Source organism: Lichenostomus cassidix, chromosome 2 (genome assembly GCF_008360975.1).
Source record: "Lichenostomus cassidix isolate B80296 chromosome 2, HeHo_3.0, whole genome shotgun sequence".
In the NCBI taxonomy this organism is placed as follows: domain Eukaryota; kingdom Metazoa; phylum Chordata; class Aves; order Passeriformes; family Meliphagidae; genus Lichenostomus; species Lichenostomus cassidix.
Genome location: NC_139482.1, coordinates 75,952,703 through 75,972,632, shown reverse-complemented (window position 1 = coordinate 75,972,632; position 19,930 = coordinate 75,952,703). Strand labels below are relative to the sequence as shown.

The following is a 19,930-nucleotide window of genomic DNA, read 5'->3' as shown; positions in this document are numbered from 1 at the left end:
TTTTTTTCTGAAATACTTATAAGCACTGACTTAAATGGTTATAAACTTTAAAGGAGCACTAGACACGAGAGAAAAATGTTTTTATAGAAAAGAAAGTCAAAATAATGGTGAAATAATTTTTGTTATTTACCTAAGACAAAACAAAACCTTCACTGGAGGTGAATGAAAACTATACAAACAGACAAGATACTTACTTGATGACTAACCAAGAGCTTAGAAATTTGTTTTCCACCAAACAGTCTTGCAAGCCTCCACTGAAGATACCAGAAGCCTGACAATTCAGCAGCTTTCACTGAAACAGAAATAAGTTTTGAACACAATCAGAAAATAGTGCTCTTCTTTGCACTATATTTAAGCAAGCAGGAAACAGCATAGGCATTGGACTGTCCCTTGTAGTAGAACATGCAGATGTTAAGATGTTTATCCTAGCAAATGTTTATCCTAGAAAATCTATAGAGTCTGTACTACAGTAATGTACAGATTTTTATTTTTAAGCAGCTGTTCAAAATTAGAACTCTAATTGAAATAATTAAATGGGCAGCAATGGCATTTTCAAGGTTTGTAAGTAGCTTGGGAATAATATGTAAATTCGTATCTCATGCCAAATATAGGAAAATGAGCTAATTTGAAAACCTTTTGAGTAAAATCAAATTAATTACTGCCATAGAGAAATAAAGAAGCATTGATTCTGAAACTGCTCCGAAACCACTAAAAATACTCAAACAACAAAAATAATTTAGTCCTGGTTTAGTACAAATTTAGAACTAAATGTGTTTTAGAGACTATTTTTCTGCCTTTATATACATTACCAGCACTTCTCAAATATGCACTATATCAATATAATCTCATGAAAAACTTTTCTTAATTACTGTCACCTAACTAATCTCACAGTATATGATACTAATAAAAATGAATAAGCCAACCAAGAAAAAGTTAAATAAAGATATATTAAATCACCAAGAAATTATTTTTTGCATTATTCCATTAAGCATCCTATCAGAAAAATCCAGTGATATGTATGTAAATTCTAATGAATGTGAATCCAAAAACAGAATCTAGGTATAAAATATGAAAAATGTAGTAAACGTATCCATTTTTTTTTTACGTGATAATCTTTGGTGTCTATATATCTATGAGGCTGAAAGAGTCTGCCCTATATGGAAGACAAGTTAGTAAAAAAAAAACATGTTGGACAGAGAATTATTCACTGTACTGTAAATTCCACCAGTGAAGTATGTGAACTTCCTTTACTGAGAAGCTTTGCTCACTTTCTTAAAATGCACTGCTTGCTTTAAAATACTCATTAATCATTCATGATAAGAAACAGGAAAACCACAGGCAAGCCTAGCCTCGGTTCCACATGCAGGTGTTTTGTTTTGCCCCACAACAAGATATCATTTTTCAAGTCAAGAAACCTTGCTACTGACAAACAAGTCCTCAAATATACCCTAAAGCCCTTGAACAAGTGTTTGGGTCAAAGTATTACCAGAAATTGCAGACATGGCTCCACAACATATAATTTTTACTGCCCCTTATTTGCCTCTTTGTAATATAACTGGCAAGTATCAGAGATCTCTAGCTGCTGAAGAGAAACTACAAAGAGTAACAGCTAGAAAACCAGTAGTACCTACATTGCACAGTGTAAGCCATTTAAAAATAAAGTGACAGCTGTCCCAGAACAAGGCTATTGATCCTTGGTTACAACTGAAATGTGTCATCAGTGATATGACTTAATTGCAAGTGGGTCTGTAACTCTTCCATACAACAAAAAGAGCATCAGTTTGGATAAGTTTTTCCTTTTAAAGTATTATAAGATTCACTATCTGATTTTTTTCCACATTCTCTTTTTCAGAATTAGTAAATTTCTTCACTGCTAAATTCTCTGGTTTTGCCTTTGCTAACTTTTTCTGGCTCACTTCCACCAATCTGCCTCTTGATTCTGCTGTTATCACAGAGCAGGATAATTGATCTCTGGCCAGCTAGTCTTACAGGAACTGTTATTGATACCTTTACAACTTATAGTTCTGTTAGGGATAACAACAGACTATTCTTTGTATGTGTGATCCTGATGTGTTTCCTTCTAGTATTAAGGTTCTGTTGAAATTCTGAGACATAGAAGTCAGTATTATTATTAATATTCTTATCATTGCCATACTAATAATCAGTTGCTGTTGCCATTATTAATTTGTTTTAGAGCTTTTTTCCTCTAAGGTACAGGATTCACAATGAGTGGAACACAATACATTAAGACATTGTCATGTATTTATTTATTTACTTACTTATTTATTTCTATTAGTGTGTTTTCTTAAGATCTGAAATTTGTCCAAGAGTTTTTCTTACGTCTATACACTATTTCTGGGAATTCAAGACTATTTTTTTTTTCTTCTTGATGTAATGTGTAATTAACTGCCTGACATTAGATAGGTAGTGACCTGTAAGAGTCCAATTTTTTAATGGGTTTGCAAGTGTTTTGTTCAATGGCATATTAAATACTGAAAAGTATCATAATAGAAAGTAAAGCTCTTGGTAATTTGGATTAAATTAAAATTAAAATTAAATTAAAAATTAAGCTCATTGGAAATTATGGAGTTTTGGTTCAAAGGGCAAATGGACGTTAGTGGTCAGCTAACAACTTCTTTTAGACAGACATTCAGAGTCAGAACACATAGGGGAGACTAGCTAAATATAGGTACCTAATGACATCCAAATGGGACAGTCAGATATAAAACTGGATTCTACAGCTGACCTTTTGAAGTGGTCTTCTGGCCATGAGTAAATATCACAAGGCATCTAACATGACATTAAGGCAACTAAATCCCACTCAACTATGCTGTGATGTTTTCAAACCAGATTTGAGATGAGTCCTGAGTATGCCAAGAGTAGTGAAATGAGATCACTAGAAAAATACATGTGGTTTTTAGAGGATGACTCTAGAAGGCAGAGTGTCACAGACTGTCTAGAGGAGATTAAAAAATGGCAGTGAAATTCTTGAACAGAAAAAACATCTGAGAAAATAGAAAAAAAAACCAACAACAAAACAACCTAAAAAAAACCCCAAATCCAAAAAAACCAAAAAAAAAACCCCAAAATCAAACCACCACCATCCAAAAAACAACTCAGGGACATTAACACAGCAAGCATGCTTTCCCAGACTAATCTCTCCGTGATTACTCCATTGAATAATATGCTGAGCCCTACTGCCAGCTCTGCACTCTGTCTGCCCAAACCTGGTAAAGAATACAAATGTCCAGCTTTAGGGTGAGTTGTGCTTGCCCTTTACACAGTGTGGGATACAATAAGATTATCTGAGATTTGTCAGATTTCAGTTAGCATACACAAAGCAACTGCTGACCTGAGAGGATGTATGCAGCCATAGACTTTGTAACTCCTCCCTCCTCATTTTCCTTGAAGTGTTATATATTTTAAGATATTTTTTTCTTCTAGAGTTCTTAATATTAAAGGGGGTACTTATCTGGAGAAGACAGCTTAATTATAGAGAACTCATATTCCAGGATTACTTAATGTTATTCTCAAAGTAACTGAGATTAATACTAAAGAACACACAATAGATTTTTTTTTTGTTCTGAAAAACACCTACCAGACTTTCAAAGAAAAATTATCTCAACTTTTACCTCTCACAAGCGAAGAAACTCTCATTGTTTTGCAAAATTCCTCATCAAGCAACACCATATGATATATTAAAAAAACTGCCAATAAAACAAGGTCATAAAAAATTTATGTAGCAAATTCCAGTTGCACATTTCAGCCCGTAAAGTTTATTTACCTTTAGTGAGTTTCACCTCTAACCACATGGTCCTGTAATGCAGTGCTGTCATCGCCATTAGGCAAGTAAAAAGCCATTACCTCTCCACAGAGTCTGTGCAGTCTCCATCCCTAACATTTTTCAAGACCCTGTTTTTTTAATAGACTCAGCCATCTGCTGTTAACCAAGTGATTTTAGAAACACATTGCACCATATGACCTCCAAATTTCATTTATATTAACACAAATAAAATGCACACATATACCAGACCACATATTGTCTCTTTGTCAGTTATCTCCTTATTATTGCCTTATTAGGGATAATAATAAAGCTGTAAAGGGATAATAATAAAATGTAAATATACTCCTTTTTCATGTTTCATGAAATTTTTTGGCTAAATTCTGAATTCCATGAGATGGGATAGGAAAACTGCCAGTGACTTTCATGTGGAGAATTTTTATCCTGTTTGCATTAGACAAAGCGCAAATGGCAATCAGGATTCTTAACTTTTGTCACGTAAGTTCATGTGATTGCCACTGTGATTTTAAGCAAATGCTTCCATATGCACTAAAACATGTGAGGGCATGCCTAAACTGAAGAATGATGCCCACCTGAACTTTTAATGAAGTGTTTTACATTATCTCCCACAGCATTCTCCTTCAAAACAAAGTTGGGAGGAGTGGCCAATACCCCAGAGTGCTGTGGAGCCCTTTAGAAGGACTTTGACAAGTTGGACAGATGGGCAGAGAAGAACTGCCTGAAGTTTAACAAAGGCAATTGCAGAGTCCTACCTCTGGAGAAGAATAATCCCAAGCACCAGGACAGGCTGAGGGCCAACCTGCTGGAAAGCAGCTCTGTGGAGAAGCACCTGAGAGTCCTGATGGGCAATAAACTGTCCATGAGCCGACAGTGTGTCCTTATGGCCAAGAAGGTCAATGGTATCCTGGGGTGCATTAGGAAGAGCATTGCCAGCAGGTCAGGGAGGTGATCCTGCCTCCCGCTACTCAGCCCTGGTGAGGCCACATCTGTAGTGCTGTGTCCAGTTCTGGGCTCCTTAGTGCAATAGAGACATGGGGCTCCTGGAGCAGGTCCAGCAGAGGCCTATGAAGATGATTAAGAGACTGGAACATCTCTGTTATGAGGAAAGGCTGAGGGAGTTGGGCTTGTTCAGCCTCAAGAAGAGAAAACTGAGAGGGTACCTCATCCACGTCTGTAAGTATCTGAAGGGAGAGTGACAGGAGGATAGAGCCACACTCAGCTTGGTGGGACCAAGAAATAGGACAAGATGCAGAAACTGATGCACAACAAGTTCCACTGGAATAAGAGGATAAACTTCTTTAGTGTGCAAATGACCGTTCATGGGAACAGATTGCCCAGAGAGGTTGTGGAGTCTCCCTCACTGGAGATCCTCAAGAACTGTCTGGACACAATCCTGTGGCATGTGCTGCAAGTTGACCCTGCCTGAGCAGGGAGGTTGGATCAAACAACCCATTGGGATCCCTTCCAACCTGACCAATTCTGTGATTCTGTGAAACTGGCTGCTTATGTCTTGGATGGGAGCATTCATCACAGGGTGAAAAGATGGCTGGATAGCTGGGAGCAGAGAGGTGGTAAATGGAGTTATGTCCAGCTGGTGGTACAACACAAGTGGTGTTCCCCAGTGCTCTCTACTCAGACCAGTTCTGTTTAACACCTTTATTGATGATCTGAACAAGAAAATTGAGTGCGTCCTCAGTATGCAGATTACACCAAGCTGGGCAGGAGTATTGATTTGCTTGCGGGTAAGAAGGTTGTGCAGATGGATCTGGAGCAAATGGCCTCAAGTTGCACCAGGGGAGGTTTAGATTAGATATTAGGAAAAAATTATTCACTGAAAGATTGGTCAAGGGAAGCCCTGGCAGGAATAGGCTGCCCAGGGAATCAGTGGAATCACCATCGCTGGCAGTACTCAAAAGATGTGTGGATGTGATACTTGGGGAGATGGTTTAATGATGAACACAATAGTGCCAGGTTAATGATTTGACTCAATGATCTTAGGGGTCTTTTCCAACCTTAACAACTCTACAATTCTGTGTGGATGCCTAACACAAGAGAGAATGTTAGCATGCTCAGTATTAGCTTTGGGGGAACTTGGATTCAACAGCAGATGATTCAGAAGTTTTATGTTTAAATATAGTTTCACATTAGGAGATCTGAAAGAAAGCAGAGGTGTCACCTTCTGACTAATATCATGAAGCATTTCAAATGCTTCTGGTCTCAATTCTACATCACGTGAAACTATGAAAATGTCAGTAAGGGAAAAAAAAGAAGTTATTGACAGCTACATGTACCAATTTTTTGCTAAGGCTTTTGTTTCTACTGTCTCAAAAGTGAGTCATCTATTAAGTCAACATTAGAATTCAAATATCATTTATATAGGTCTTTCTTTCAGAGTTGAAATCTGAACAGGCCAGTATAAGCTTCTTAATCTGCAGGGCATAAGAAGGAATTCTCAGTACCTCTCTAGCATTAACACTTCTTACAGAGCATCTACTTACAAATCTTACATCTTACAATCTTCAGTGTTAAAGGTTTACTAAAGCAAAACCTCTGTAATGGGTTTCTACATGCATTACCTTTTAACACTCCTTCAAGATAATTCTTTTATGTGGACAGTACTGTCTGCTTGACATCTTAAATAGTGAAGAAATGGTGCAGGGGAGACCATTTGACAACTCAACATCGGAATGGGTCAAAACAGTAGTGTTCAGAAAGCTTGCTGGAATATCTGAATGTGCCATTATTTTGTTTTTATTGTTGTTTTTAGAAGTCTTGTAAGAACAGAGAAAGAAGACTGAATGAGAGAAAAAATGGCCCTAAAAATGGAGGAAATGGCAAAAGTTAGAACAGACTTTGTGTACGTCTACAATACATACATTCTCCTTCGGTGGAAACATGATGAATATTATTTAGGAATGGAACTGACCCCAACTTAACTTACATACTAGATATGATTAAAACAACCTTGTCATAGTGTTATTTCAGATAGGGATCTGAGAACTGAGAAGAAGAAATTACCCCAAAAAGGTCAGAAAATAAAGACTCCAACACAGAACAAGAAAACTGTAAAGGAACTTCCTTTACAATCATTTACACAGACTCAGAATCTACAGATTCACAATAGCTCCCAAAAAGGTAAGTCCTGCTTAAAACATAGCAATTGGACAATCTGCACAGTAAATCCAGACAGCAGAAGCACACCTGATCTACTAGGAATGTGAAAAGATATTGAAAAATAAAAAAGGTCTAGGACCTGTATGTTGTCCTACAAATTTAAGTGTACTGACCAAGTAAAAAAAGTGTTTACAACCGGAATATAAACACAGCAAATGATACAATCAAAAACAGCGTATTAATATTTTGTAAAACTATGATAGCATAACCACAAAATGGGCAAGCATTTCCCTAAGTGACTAATGTGCCTAGAAAAATTCTGACTGCACTACCTCAAGGACTTAGATTGAGATTTTTATTTTTCATTACCTTGCCTCAAAAATCAGGATTTTTTTTAATGAAATGCAGTTTTAATGAAAAGTGCAAGAAACATATTTCAGAGTTACTGTCAGAGGGCTGAAATATCATACTTTGAGGACTACACAACCCTGAAAAAGATATTAGCCTTCTTACTACTACATACTACAGACTTTCTAGTTTCTTTCATTGTTTTGTCTTCAGTTTTACATTCTTGCATCAGAACAAAAAAAAACTGAAGAACTGCCTTACAACCACTCTACAAATCCTATCTCCATTTCTGGCATATATCCCAAGAGGTTATTCACATTTCATAGTATCTTTATGCCAAAACCATGCTGTTTTTTGTCCAGCAATGAAACGCTTCCAGAATTATGACACTTTATCCACAAAACTACACAGATATCAGAGGTACCTAGATAGGTAACAGGACAGGTATGTTTTCTTGGGGAGACCTGTCAACAGCATTTTTCACTTCATTTCACATGCGCTTGCCAACACAAAACAAACTTGGAAAAAAATGTTCAGAAAGGATACTATAGAAGCATGACATCACTGTTTTACTAAATGTGTTCTCCTGTTTCAGGGTTATATTACTTGGAGAAACCAAACAGTTGGTCAATCATGATGCTTTTATTTTAATATGGCAACGAAATGCTCCTGCTAAAATTGTTAGTTATGAGTAACAGCAAAGCTGGCTCATGATTAATTTTCATTACCATATTATTTAGCTGTATGCTACAAAAAATTGTACTTAATTTTACATCTAAAATCAATATTCATCTCAACTAGAAAGGAACAGCAATAAACACCTGCAGCACTGGCTCAAGGACAAATGAGGTACAAGTTGAATGCAGTGAATATCTGCCCACCAGACTTATTTCTTTTAAAATGTTTCAGACTCAAATTTGTACCAGAAAGCAGCATCAATATATCTTACTAGCAAACATATTCTCTGAACAAGTACAGCAGGGCCTTCTTAAAAATCTAAGACCATTTGGTGTTTTTATAGTTTTTGGTCATAATTGATCACAGTGGAAAAGAGAGACTTTCACTAGCCAAGAAATGAGCGTGATTTAAGTTACAAAATATATGGTTTACATCATCTGAATCCATGTATTTCCATGTACTTGGAAATGTTCAAGTTTTAGAAATTACCAAGAAGAATTGTATCCAAAAAGAACATAGATCTAGCCTCCTTATTAAACAAACAACAAACAAAAACCACAACAAAACCTAACATCCACCCGACTAAATACAGTAATTTTATGTCTTTTCTCATTTAATATGAAACCTAGCAAAAATCTTCCCTATGAACAACTATTAAGGGCAAAAGAAAGGAATCTCAGGAACTGGACTGTATACAGAAGACAAGTAATAGCTAAAAATGTGACAAGGCTTGGTGTTATTCAAAGACCAAAACACTGCTCTCCAAGAACATTTTTCATTTTATAGCTAAATTATTGTTTACTAGACTGACTAAACAGTAACACATGAGAAAGTAAGTGCATTTCAAGCTGTTAGCTTATAGAAACACAGCATTAACATTGATTCCTACATGTCACACAAACTTACCTACAAAAGAGAGCCAAGAGATTCATTTTCTCTTTCTCCCTATCTCTGTTTCTCCTTCCTTTTTGGTGTTATGATCACTGCATATTTCTATGCAAAAAAGAATGGAAATTGAGCTGATATAATTACCAGAAAATTCTGCTTCTGAAATACTTTATTGGTGGTTATCTCTATATGTGTTTACATCTGCATCTGTGTACTAAATAGGGCCAGCGCACAGAACCAGGTAATGCTACAAAATTGCCTACGTTGTTTGATTACTTGTTGCTGTTGAGCAGCTAGCAGAGTAAAGAACTCAGTTCTCAGTGGCAAGAAGGAAAGACCTTTATTGTATTGATTTCATCATATATATAGAGTTTTCAAAGGTCACCCAGATTGGTCGGTCAGAAACCTCCCCCTAGGCCTGATTGGCCAGGCCTGCACCGTCCAAATTCTGGGACACTGTTTTTAATAACATCCAAACTTTATCTTTATTTATAAAACACAAAAGGAATTCTCATGGGAAAGGCCTGTGCGAGCCACAATTACTGGAACTTTTCTCAGCATATTTTAAACTTAAGCCCACCAGGTCCCTCCTTGACACTGACTGTGCACAGTTTGTACAAGTGCTCAGCAGCAGCAGCTGTTTCTGATAGGCAGGTGGATAAACTACAGCCCTGTTTTTGGCAAGAGTAAATTGTAGTAATGAGAGCCTGAGTGAACACTTCTGGCTCATATAATGCTCACTTTAATGGAAATGCCAGCAGGCCGCGAGAAACTAGACGAGTAATATGAGTAGGCAAGGGGCTTGAGTCCCTTGTGAATAAATTACTTATTTATTCACCCATATAGGTAACAAGCTGAAGTCACCTAAATCCCTGAAGACTAGGGAAGATTACAGAGTCCTTTCTATTATAAAGAGTATGATCTTTCTTTTGATTTACCATGAAAGGAAAATAGTTTTGTGCCTGTGAATCGGAAAAACAGCAACTGGCTGCCCTCCATATCCTAACATATAAAATAGTGTTTCTGACTAAGCAATTACTGCTTGTTCAAAAAGAAACAGAAAAAAATTATACTTGAAATGAAATTACCAACATATATCCTTGCTCAGTGTTAAGAAAATTTCCAGTTTGCTCTATAACATGGATTCATAGCCATAAAAATGGCTTCATTTTCCTAAGTGCAACAATTTGCTTTAAAATTTATAGTTGCTTAAAAGTTCTTTGTAGCACCAAAAAAAATAGTCATTAATTTACTAAAACACTAGATACAACAACTCATTAGAATGGCATATGGAAAAAAAAAAACCTAACAAAACCACACCATGAAGAAGTGCTAATACTGTGTAACTGATGTAGCAGGGTCCGAGAGGGCGGCAGGAGCCAGCTGCCCCCCCGGACCGGGTCTCTGGTCCACGTAATCCCACCAGATCTGGGGCGCCCGGCCCCCGGGGTCCCACGGCATGGTGCGAGTCTTTCAACCACAGAAATTCTAACAGGAAATGTAGTAAGATGAAGGAATGAACCTGGACTCCATCTCTGTTCGGGCAGGGAGGTTTATTTGGGCTAACGGGGAGAGAGGTTGCAGGGGAGGAGAAGGGGGAAGAAAAGGCAGGGACCAGGTAGGGGCTGCCAGCTCAGAGAGAAGCCCTCTCTCTGATGCAGACATGGGCTTATAAGGGGAAGAGAACGGGCGGGACTTTTCTCCCCTGGAGCCAGTCCTGGGAGATGGAGGGGGAGAATTGACAGGGGGAACATGCCAATAGGTTTTCAGGTACAGCAGAGTGCATATTTTAAAACGAGCCAATAGTATACAGAGCAGGGAAACAAAGAGAGCACATGGAATCCTAAAACCCCACATTGCTACATGTAATGGATCAAATGAAGAAAGGAAAAAGCTTCCTTTTGGCAGTATGGGTTGAAAATGGAGTATCTCAGTAAGGTCTCCTTTCTTTCAGTTCAATGAAATTCTTAACACTGATTTCAGTGCTCCAGTCATGCCAAAACAGAATACTGTACCTTCAGGAATCACATTGTAACATGGCTTTCTATACCACAATGGTAAAATACAAACCAAACCAATACTTTTCCACACTGTTGTTATTACACTATCAAGTACTTTTAATAAGAAAGTTTATGATATTTTATTAAGCTTTCATAAAATATTAATAACTGGGGAAAAAAAAAGTCCTGTAACCTTAAGTAAGCTAACCTTCTTCAGACAAAACAGTATGTGCAACACTATTTTTGTTAGTAAGTGTAGCTGAAAGACTGAAGTCCTATTGTCATAAACATAAATACACACATGAAATCCTCAAAGGAGAAAATGAAGAAGGGTTCACTTCTTAAATGATAATGCATATATTGTTCTGTTTACATGATGCAAACCTGATTAGATAAATAAAAACTAGTACTGATTAAATATCAAGACTCAGTAAATTAAAATGACAATAAATATTATTAATAACTCATGGAGCAAAAAGCAATCTGAGTAATTTCATACTGAAGTTACATGAAATGTAAAGAGAAGAAACCTCACTATCATTTTCCAGATTACATCCTTCACAGATTCCTGGGGAAGGGTCTGGTTACCTTGTTTTTCAAAAAATAAAGGTGTTGATAAGGAGAAAGGAAAGCAGGTCATGCCCAGACTCCCTTCTCTGCTTTTGAAGACTAAGGTTTAGAAGGAAAAAAAGGCAAATACTTTCTTGTGTTAGCTAGTGCTATCTTTATAAGAATATATGATAAAACAGTGCATGTTTTTAAAAGAGAAATCCTTTACATAAAAATCAAAATTGTGTAGTTAAATAGATTTTTACAAATTATCATTTAATAACACAAGATTTCATTTAAACTGCTCCGAGAACAATGAGAAATCTTGGTTTTCCTCATTCATTGCCATGCTGCCTATGACAAGTATCTTAAATAGTTTCAGTTCAGTTATAGTTCTAACTGGATTTTTGAAACTTTTATGTTAACCTGCAACTTCCTCTATAATGTATATATTTCTTTCTTGAATCAGCAAGATTTCGATGACTACTCATTGTCTTACTTTGCGAATGATTAATTCATATTTCATACACAGAAAACAGTCCCTCTGTGTAATATTCAGGCAAAACTATAAGCATAGAGTATTATAAACAAAATAATTCAAAAACTAAACTGTAGCTATGAAATTACTAGAAAATGAGATAATACTCATTATTGAGTATTGATACTGCCTTTGTGTCAGAAACTCAAGCTGACTTCACTGAGAACTACCATCATTGATTGCCATGGACAGTTAGACAAATTAAATTTAAATGTGGCGTCAATTTTAATACTATTTATTTTAAAGTACTTCAGAAAACATATGTTGCACTTTCACAGAGAAAAATGCTAACACATCTCTACAACAACTGCAGAGCCATCTGGAAGATCATGCTCGTGCTGTAAGAACGCACATCTACTGCACATCTACTGCCTGATCTTTCCTTATTTAGAGCTGCAGCTGCTTCAAAGCTGCTGAGGCAGCAGCTTCATCAGCACACACAAGGTCCCCAGAGGTCTTCACCTAGTCTAATCTGCGTGGGACGTTTTATTTTAAAGCCTAGGGAGAATGCTGCTGGCTCCGAACTCTATGTCACCCACATTGTGTTCCTTTCAGACCATATTGTCTTCTGTCTTCCATAATGGCCATCAGGACGGGAAACCTCCTGGGACTTTCTGGTACAAAGCTGTAGAGAAGCCTTTTAATCACTGGTGCCATAAGCTGCTGGTAAGGCTTGCAAACTGCTAGTAATCCTCCTGAAATTACACTGTTTATTCTCCTCTCTGCATCAACATGAACTTTAAAATATTGGCTATTTGAATGCTTATGACTCAGTATCAAGTTTATCAAATGTATTAAGTATGTGTTCCAAGTTCCAAAACAAAAAAGGAAAAAGAAAGGAGAAGCAATTTATTCGCCTATATTCATATAGAGGATAGGTTTTAACGTACATGCTTGCTGCGTTTCCTACATATTATATCACACGAGGAAATACTTCTGTGTCTTCAGTTTATTCCCTGCATGGTTTTTATCTGGCCAAGGAGACCATCTTTCATATATGGTACTGCCAATAACCCCTGATATTGGGAGGTTCAGGTCTGAGACAGGAGGCCAAGTGAAGTGACATTGCCTTGGAAACTTTCCCACACGCCAGGATGCTCACATGTAAGCCACCACTTCCCAGTGTTAACAATTTCATTTTTGTTCAGTTAAACAAGCAAAGTGGGTGCATATACTAAATTTATTAATTTTCTTTTCCATGGATGAATATAAAAAAGCCATTGTAAAAATAATTATCATTCTTTAATACAGATAATACTAAGGCAGCTGAAGTCTTTATTTTTATGATGACTGATTTCTTTCCAATATGTGAAACTCTCATCCACCATGCAGCACCTTATGGACTTCTCTTCCTCCTCAAAACCACCTTTGTCATTATTGTCTGGGCTTCTTCAGACAGCTCAGCTGAAAAGCTATACTGCAGTTCTATAAAACTCTGCTGAGACGAACCTATGTATTTAGCATCTGTGGTCTCTACAAGTGTCATACCAATGTGACAGCAGTGTCTAAGTTTAGATGAAGTGCCTGTTTCTAAACTGAATGGTAAAAGGTCTGTGTCCAAATGCTGCAATTTCTTATTATGTAAGAGGCTGTGAAGGCATTGCCTGTTTACTTCTCTTTCAAATAACCATCATGTCACCTTAGAGTAAGCTACTCAACACCAATATTAGAGTTTGGATTAAAAAATCTCTCTGGGATAAAATGATTAAACTTTTAATTAGGCGTGAAAATCATAATCAGCTCCTGAATTATCATTTATTACTATATATTACTTAGTAGTTTAACAAATTACATCATTATATTATCCCCCTGCTTCTCTGCATTTTATTACAGGGAGCACATTAAATGACACCTTTATGTGTCAGTTTTGGGATTCTTTGGTATGAAAGGAACTACCTAGAGATGTGCAACATCCGGAAATTAATTAATTGCAATGTATTTTCTCACATGTATTTGACCAGTTGAAACTGATGTTAGCCAGCTTGACTGCCCTTCTTTTTCCTGTCTCAATCTGGATTTTAGAGTGCTGAGTTGTCTCTCATTTGAGCTGATATACAAATATGTGTGATACATATTGTAAATTACATAGGGCAGATTTTAGGTAAAAATTGCTTTAAAATTGATATGGCAATGTCTTCTCTAATCTCCCTATTAAGTGATGGGAAAAAACAGTTTATATTAACTCCCATCAGTTAATCTCAATTTAATTCACTGAGCAGCAATGTGGATGAGTAGACTGGTTCACAAAACAGAGAAGAAAGGAAGAAAGTATGAGGAGAGATTAAAGAATAGGAATGTCTCATGGTATCGTCACTGGATAAAATGCAAAATTAAATAATGGCATCACAACAACAGTCTAGTCTTGCATAGAAAATTGAAAATTTCAAAGATTCATAACAAGCAAGTTTATCCTAATTTTCGCCTGAAAATGCAAGTATGGAAGATGAGTTGAATTGCCTGGTTGATTTCTTGTTTAAATGCCATAAAACCTGACTTGATTTAAAACAAAAAAAAAACTAGAAAAAAGGAAAGAAAAAGAAAGAAAAAGGAAAAGGAAAAGGAAAAAGAAAAAAGGAGAGGGGAGAGAAGGGGAAGGGGAAGGGGAAGGAAAGGAAAGGAAAGAGAAAAAAGAAAAGAAAAAAAGAAAAGAGAAAAGAGAAAAGAGAAGAGAAGAGAAAGAAGAGAAGAGAAGAGAAGAGAAGAGAAGAGAAGAGAAGAGAAGAGAAGAGAAGAAAAGAAAAAAAAAGAAAAGAAAAGAAGAAAGAAAAGAAAAGAAAAGAGAAAAGAAAAGAAAAGAAAAGAAAAGAAAAGAAAAGAAAAGAAAAGAAAAGAAAAGAAAAGAAAAGAAAAGAAAAGAAAAGAAAAGAAAAGAAAAGAAAAGAAAAATTTACAAGCCATTAAAACTTGTAAATCTGAGGTAAAATATTACCACAGAAAGGAGAGTAGCAAGCCCTGGTCATAGATTAAAAGAGACAATTAGTGGTTATAAAAACTAATTTTAATTGAACACAAATTGAACACAAATAGAAGAAAAAATAAAGACGACTGCATTTAGTTAATGAAATGAAACAAAAAAATCTAGAGTAAAAATAACTACAGAAGCCTGTTGATAACATAATTTGAAGATAAGCACATCAGAGACTGCATTATATTGATAATAAATCATTACCAAATAGTTTTAAAACTCTAAATGTGAGCACTGAATTCCTAATTGTTATAAAAGCTTCTTGTATAACACTGAAGTTTGATAATATACTAACAGCCACAGAGTTTTGAGTATCATCAGCCAACAACATGAAATAAAACATTTCAAGGACTTACTGGAGACCTTTCCAGTTGACCAACATAACAAATCTGTGCAGTATTCTTGACCTGACAGAAGTTATTCAAATCTGTGCAGTATTCTTGACCTGTTGGTAAGTTATTAGCAAAAAACCAAATGAAGCCAAACAAAAAACCCAACACAAACCTAAAACCTACACACAAGCAACACATAAATGTCAGGAAAGAACACAGCACAACTTGCCAAATCAAATAAACTTACTTTCATATTAAAATTCATACTTACACAAGACCGATTCTAGTTACATTAGACAAAATGCACAGCTTATTCTTTTTTTTTCGCAGAATCACCGAACCACAGAATGAACTAGGTTGGAAAAGACCTTTGAGATCATCGAGTCCAACCAATGACCTAACACCACCATGTCAACTAGACTGAGTGCCACATCCAGTCTTTTCTTAAACAACTCCAGGAGCAGTAACTCCACTACCTCCCAGGGCAGCCCCTTCCAAAGCCCAATCACCCTTTCTGTGAAGAACAAACACACATACAGGGCCCAGCTAATTTTGGATCATCTTACATAATGAGATGTTGTCTATATCCAGAAGAGAAGAGAACCAGATATACTCCTGCAATTACAGAATATGTGTTGTGCGTATCTCTAAAAAGAGATTGCATTTCACAGTGATCCCTAGTCCTCCCAAATCTGAATACATTCCCTGTCAACAAAACCCAAGTCCACAGGATATCAACAATCCATCTTGGTAGTCTCTGACTTCGTCAGCTACAACTAACTTGGCATGAAATCCATAGTAAAGATAATGAGAAACTATTTTGGGAACAAACTGCAGGTATAACCAGTGGAAAGCTATTCTCTTAGGACATCATCAAATGAAACAAATCTCACAGATGTACCCAAGACTCCATTCACTGACTTTGCATAACCAAAAAGCAATTATGTCAGTTACATTTATTAACAACTGAACTGAAAATCAGCATCTCTCCTGTACCCAGCCTCCCCATTTACTACCAGAAGCATGCTATTAGGGTCTCCTAAAAAAAACAAAAAGTACCTGTTTTTACAACACAACAAACAAAAATATCTTTGACAGATTAAGTGTGTGAACAGTCTCCTTTTTTTTCCCTGCAGCCTACTTTCCTGGTCTGCCTTTGAGCCAAGGAGAGCTGTCTGAAATGCCTTGTGCCTGCCTGACAGACTATTTCCTTAACTGCTCTTGGCATTAAGAGGAGCTAAAGAGTTCATAATCTGAAGTGTCAAGTTTGAAATATTGCAGGACATTTTCATTGCAAAGACCTTAATTATGTTTCTTCTTGGAGGCATGAATTAGTCTAAATCACTATCTTTTTTCCAATTTATTTTCCTTTATTCTGTAGCATGTAGATAAACCTGACATAATAATTCTTGTAGAGATTTGAAATAAAACATAAGGTACAGGACAGGCACATTTAATTGCAGGTGTAGTGAATACAAAAATTTGAATCATCAGATTATGTATGGGGACCAAAAGGAAGCATAATGTAAATTTCTGGATAAATAAGGGAAACCAAATAGAGTAGAAAATAACAGACAGTTTATGAAAGCAGCTGGAGCACTAAAATAAATAAGGCAATAAAATTATTGGGAGGACAAGTTAGCTTAGAGACAATTCTCTCTTGCTGTGAACCATTTACAAGGAAGTTAAAACTAGGCAAGGTGAAGTAAAAGGCAGAACAAGATCAATTTCATTTCATTTCCACAAAGTGAAGCAACATTTCAAATTGTCATAAACCACTTGTTGTTAATTGCCATTATTGATCACTTTAGTTGTGTGGCTGTGTTCCAGATAGTTTCTGCTACTCAGCTGTGCTGTAACATGAGAAATGCTTTGATTCATGCATTCTTAAATTGAAACTGAACCCCACATTTTCAGTGTCTATGTACTATACCTAGCACACAGTTAAGGTCATCTTATCCCAGCTATTTAGCTTCTCTTCACCCATCCTGACCAAATGTTGTCATCTCTATTTAGAATAACCCACCAGTGGAAAGAAAAAGACACATTCGGTTCTCCCTTTTTCAGGGACAGTCTGAAACACCCTGAAGATTGATGCCCACAGCAAAACAAGATGACAAGTCAGTAATGACATTCATTTAAGAATGCTTTTCTTCATGGAAAGTTGCTTTGAATTTTTTGAATGATTTCACTTATTAATAAACAGTGATGGAGCAGGAAGGCTGTAATACATATTTTTTCTACTTGATTTCTAGAAGCAAAATGCACTCGGAGATGTCAGAAGTGCTGCACACTTTCAGGGTCTTTCTGAATACATCAACAGTAAACTAAGGCAAAGCCTGAGTTTCAAGATTTTTAGATCATTCTGACAAACAAGAACTTACTGAGTTGAAATTTAGATATGCATTCAAAGCTAAGACCTCCAACAAACATCCGGTAAAGTGAACAGAACATACAGTGTTCTTATGATTGAAGCAAAATTCACACCAAGTATGTCATCATTATACAGAACATGCTTGTGCAAACAGAGCACATTGCAGTGCCAGTTACGAAGGCATTTAAATACATGCTGAGATACTTGGACAGAAATCCTGTCTTGGATTGCAGACAAAAAGCAGAGCAAAACCTATAAAAAGAGGTACTGACACATGAATAAAGGAACAGTTCCTAGGTGAGATACACATCCAGTGTTAACCTACTGTGGTTTAAAAAGAAAATATGTTACCTTTAGATCCGATCCTGCAAAACAAGAAAATGTCACTTGAGCTAGCACTCAAGACAACACAAATGACTGAATATATTTTTCCTATGCAAAAGTTAAAAATTAGTGTAATTTTCAGTGACAAGACTGAAACTATCAAGAAAACAGAAAAAAAAAGTTTTCATATATCTCACTAAAAATATGGAGAATTAGGCTGTTCTCCAATTCTAGCATTCCAGAACATCTGAGGAGCAAAATACAAATACTGATCCAAATTTTGTTTTGAGGACTTATAACCACTTTTACCAATGAAAAAAGTATGTGTTTCAAATATTTGTGTAAAATTGTTTCATATTTCTCTAAAGTACAAGAAAACATGCACCTGTCTCATAAATCTGTGAATAAGACATTTTAGTTTGGGGTGGGTTGACTTCATGGCAAAGTCAGGTAGCTTTCGGTATAACTTTCCAGTGTAATTTAAAACATTACCAACCCTAACAACATCGTCTCTCTTAAAATTTCTCACCAACTTAGTCACATGGCTGTTGTACTCTAACAGGTTAAGAAAGATTCCAGATTAGCACTAATGTGCTGGTGTACGAGAATAGCTTCTACTTTGTGGCTCTACTGAATGGCAAACAGCTCACCAAGCTGAGGCAGAGACAAGTTGAAGTTGGATATTTCATACTAAAATCACCAAAGTTGTTTTTGCCGCAAGTAGCTGTACATACCTAAAAGCCCAGTGTCTCATCTCCAGCCCAATATGTAACATCAGAACTGCAGAATTTCAGTTCATGGTTGCAAATATAACCAGAAATGCAAAGCTCTGTGAAGAATGAAACCTGGCACAATGGAAGGACATCTCTTCAGTAAAATTAGAGTTTCATGCAGAGGACTTCATCAGGACTAGATTAACCTACCCACTCTTTGTTAAATTATCCTACTGCCATGCATGGAAAGAATACTGTTTTATAAAGGTTATTAGCCTTCATCAGTTTTACCTCAGCTTCCAAAACCCCTAAAAATCAAGTATGAGCTTTAAACTTTAAGTGTAAATGAATAAAGGTTGCTTACAAAGATGTGAATCTCACCTTATATAAATGATTCTAATCAAGTCGAACATCAAGAATTTCTTTCTCACCTTTATGCCTTTAACACCAAAGACAGTGTGAATGTGTGTTCAGCTTGTCTTCATCAGGAATCAGAACATACAGATGTACTTTCTTCAACCACATTCTTTGTCACTTAATAACTTGACCTCAGGCTGGCGTTTCTTCTGCTTTCACTGTGTCACACAGAAAGCTGTATATGCAGAATGCACAGGCACACAGCAAATCCAGCATCTTTAAACCAGGATGGTATTTTAATTATATATTATTTAAAATATACTCCATAGACTGAATGTCTGCAGTTGTCTTCTCAATGTCTTCACTTTTTGTTGATGTCTAAGGCACAAATACTTAATTTAATTTTTGATAGTAATAAGAACAAAATGTCATCGCTCCCTTGCTTTTCCAGAATAAAGGGAAAAAATGGAAAGGCAAGAGAAAATGGAGTTTTTAAGCTAGTCAGTGTAAAACTGGCTTTTAAATTTAGTAATGTAAATCCAGTGTTCCTCTAGTCTATGGGGATGTAAGAAATGTATCTTTTACTGGTAGCAGTGAATTTCAAAGCTTGTTTTGAAGGGTCTGGGTTGTTTTTTTTAACATATGAAAACAACCATGTCTCCCATTTTAAGAGGAAAATGAATTTACGTTCATGCCTCATGCATAAGAATTTCAAAAAAAGTTTTTATTTTTAATGGGGATATATCAATTACCAGACATAAACCTGTAATCCATGTACTGAACTGATCTCTAGCTTTTTAAAAATGTAAGAAATACAAATTCTTCCCTAGTTTCCTGCTGTATTACAAGTTCTCTTAAGAACCATTCTATAACAGGGAAGAACAAGGTTAAATTTCTCATTAAATATTAATTCAAGATTTAGCTCCTGAATAAAATAATTCTTGATTC

The 19,930-nt window shown here is 36.2% G+C and overlaps 1 protein-coding gene across 2 annotated transcripts in view; it reads right to left on the bottom strand.

Moving 5' to 3' along the window:
- CDH18 (cadherin 18) overlaps positions 1 to 19,930 on the bottom strand; it is a 501,292-nt gene that overhangs the window by 390,286 nt on the left and 91,076 nt on the right. For both annotated transcript variants that reach the window (XM_085052105.1, XM_085052108.1), the window contains exon 2: positions 195 to 292. The gene's annotated coding sequence lies outside the window, so the exon portion shown is untranslated. The remainder of the gene's footprint in view (positions 1 to 194; positions 293 to 19,930) is intronic.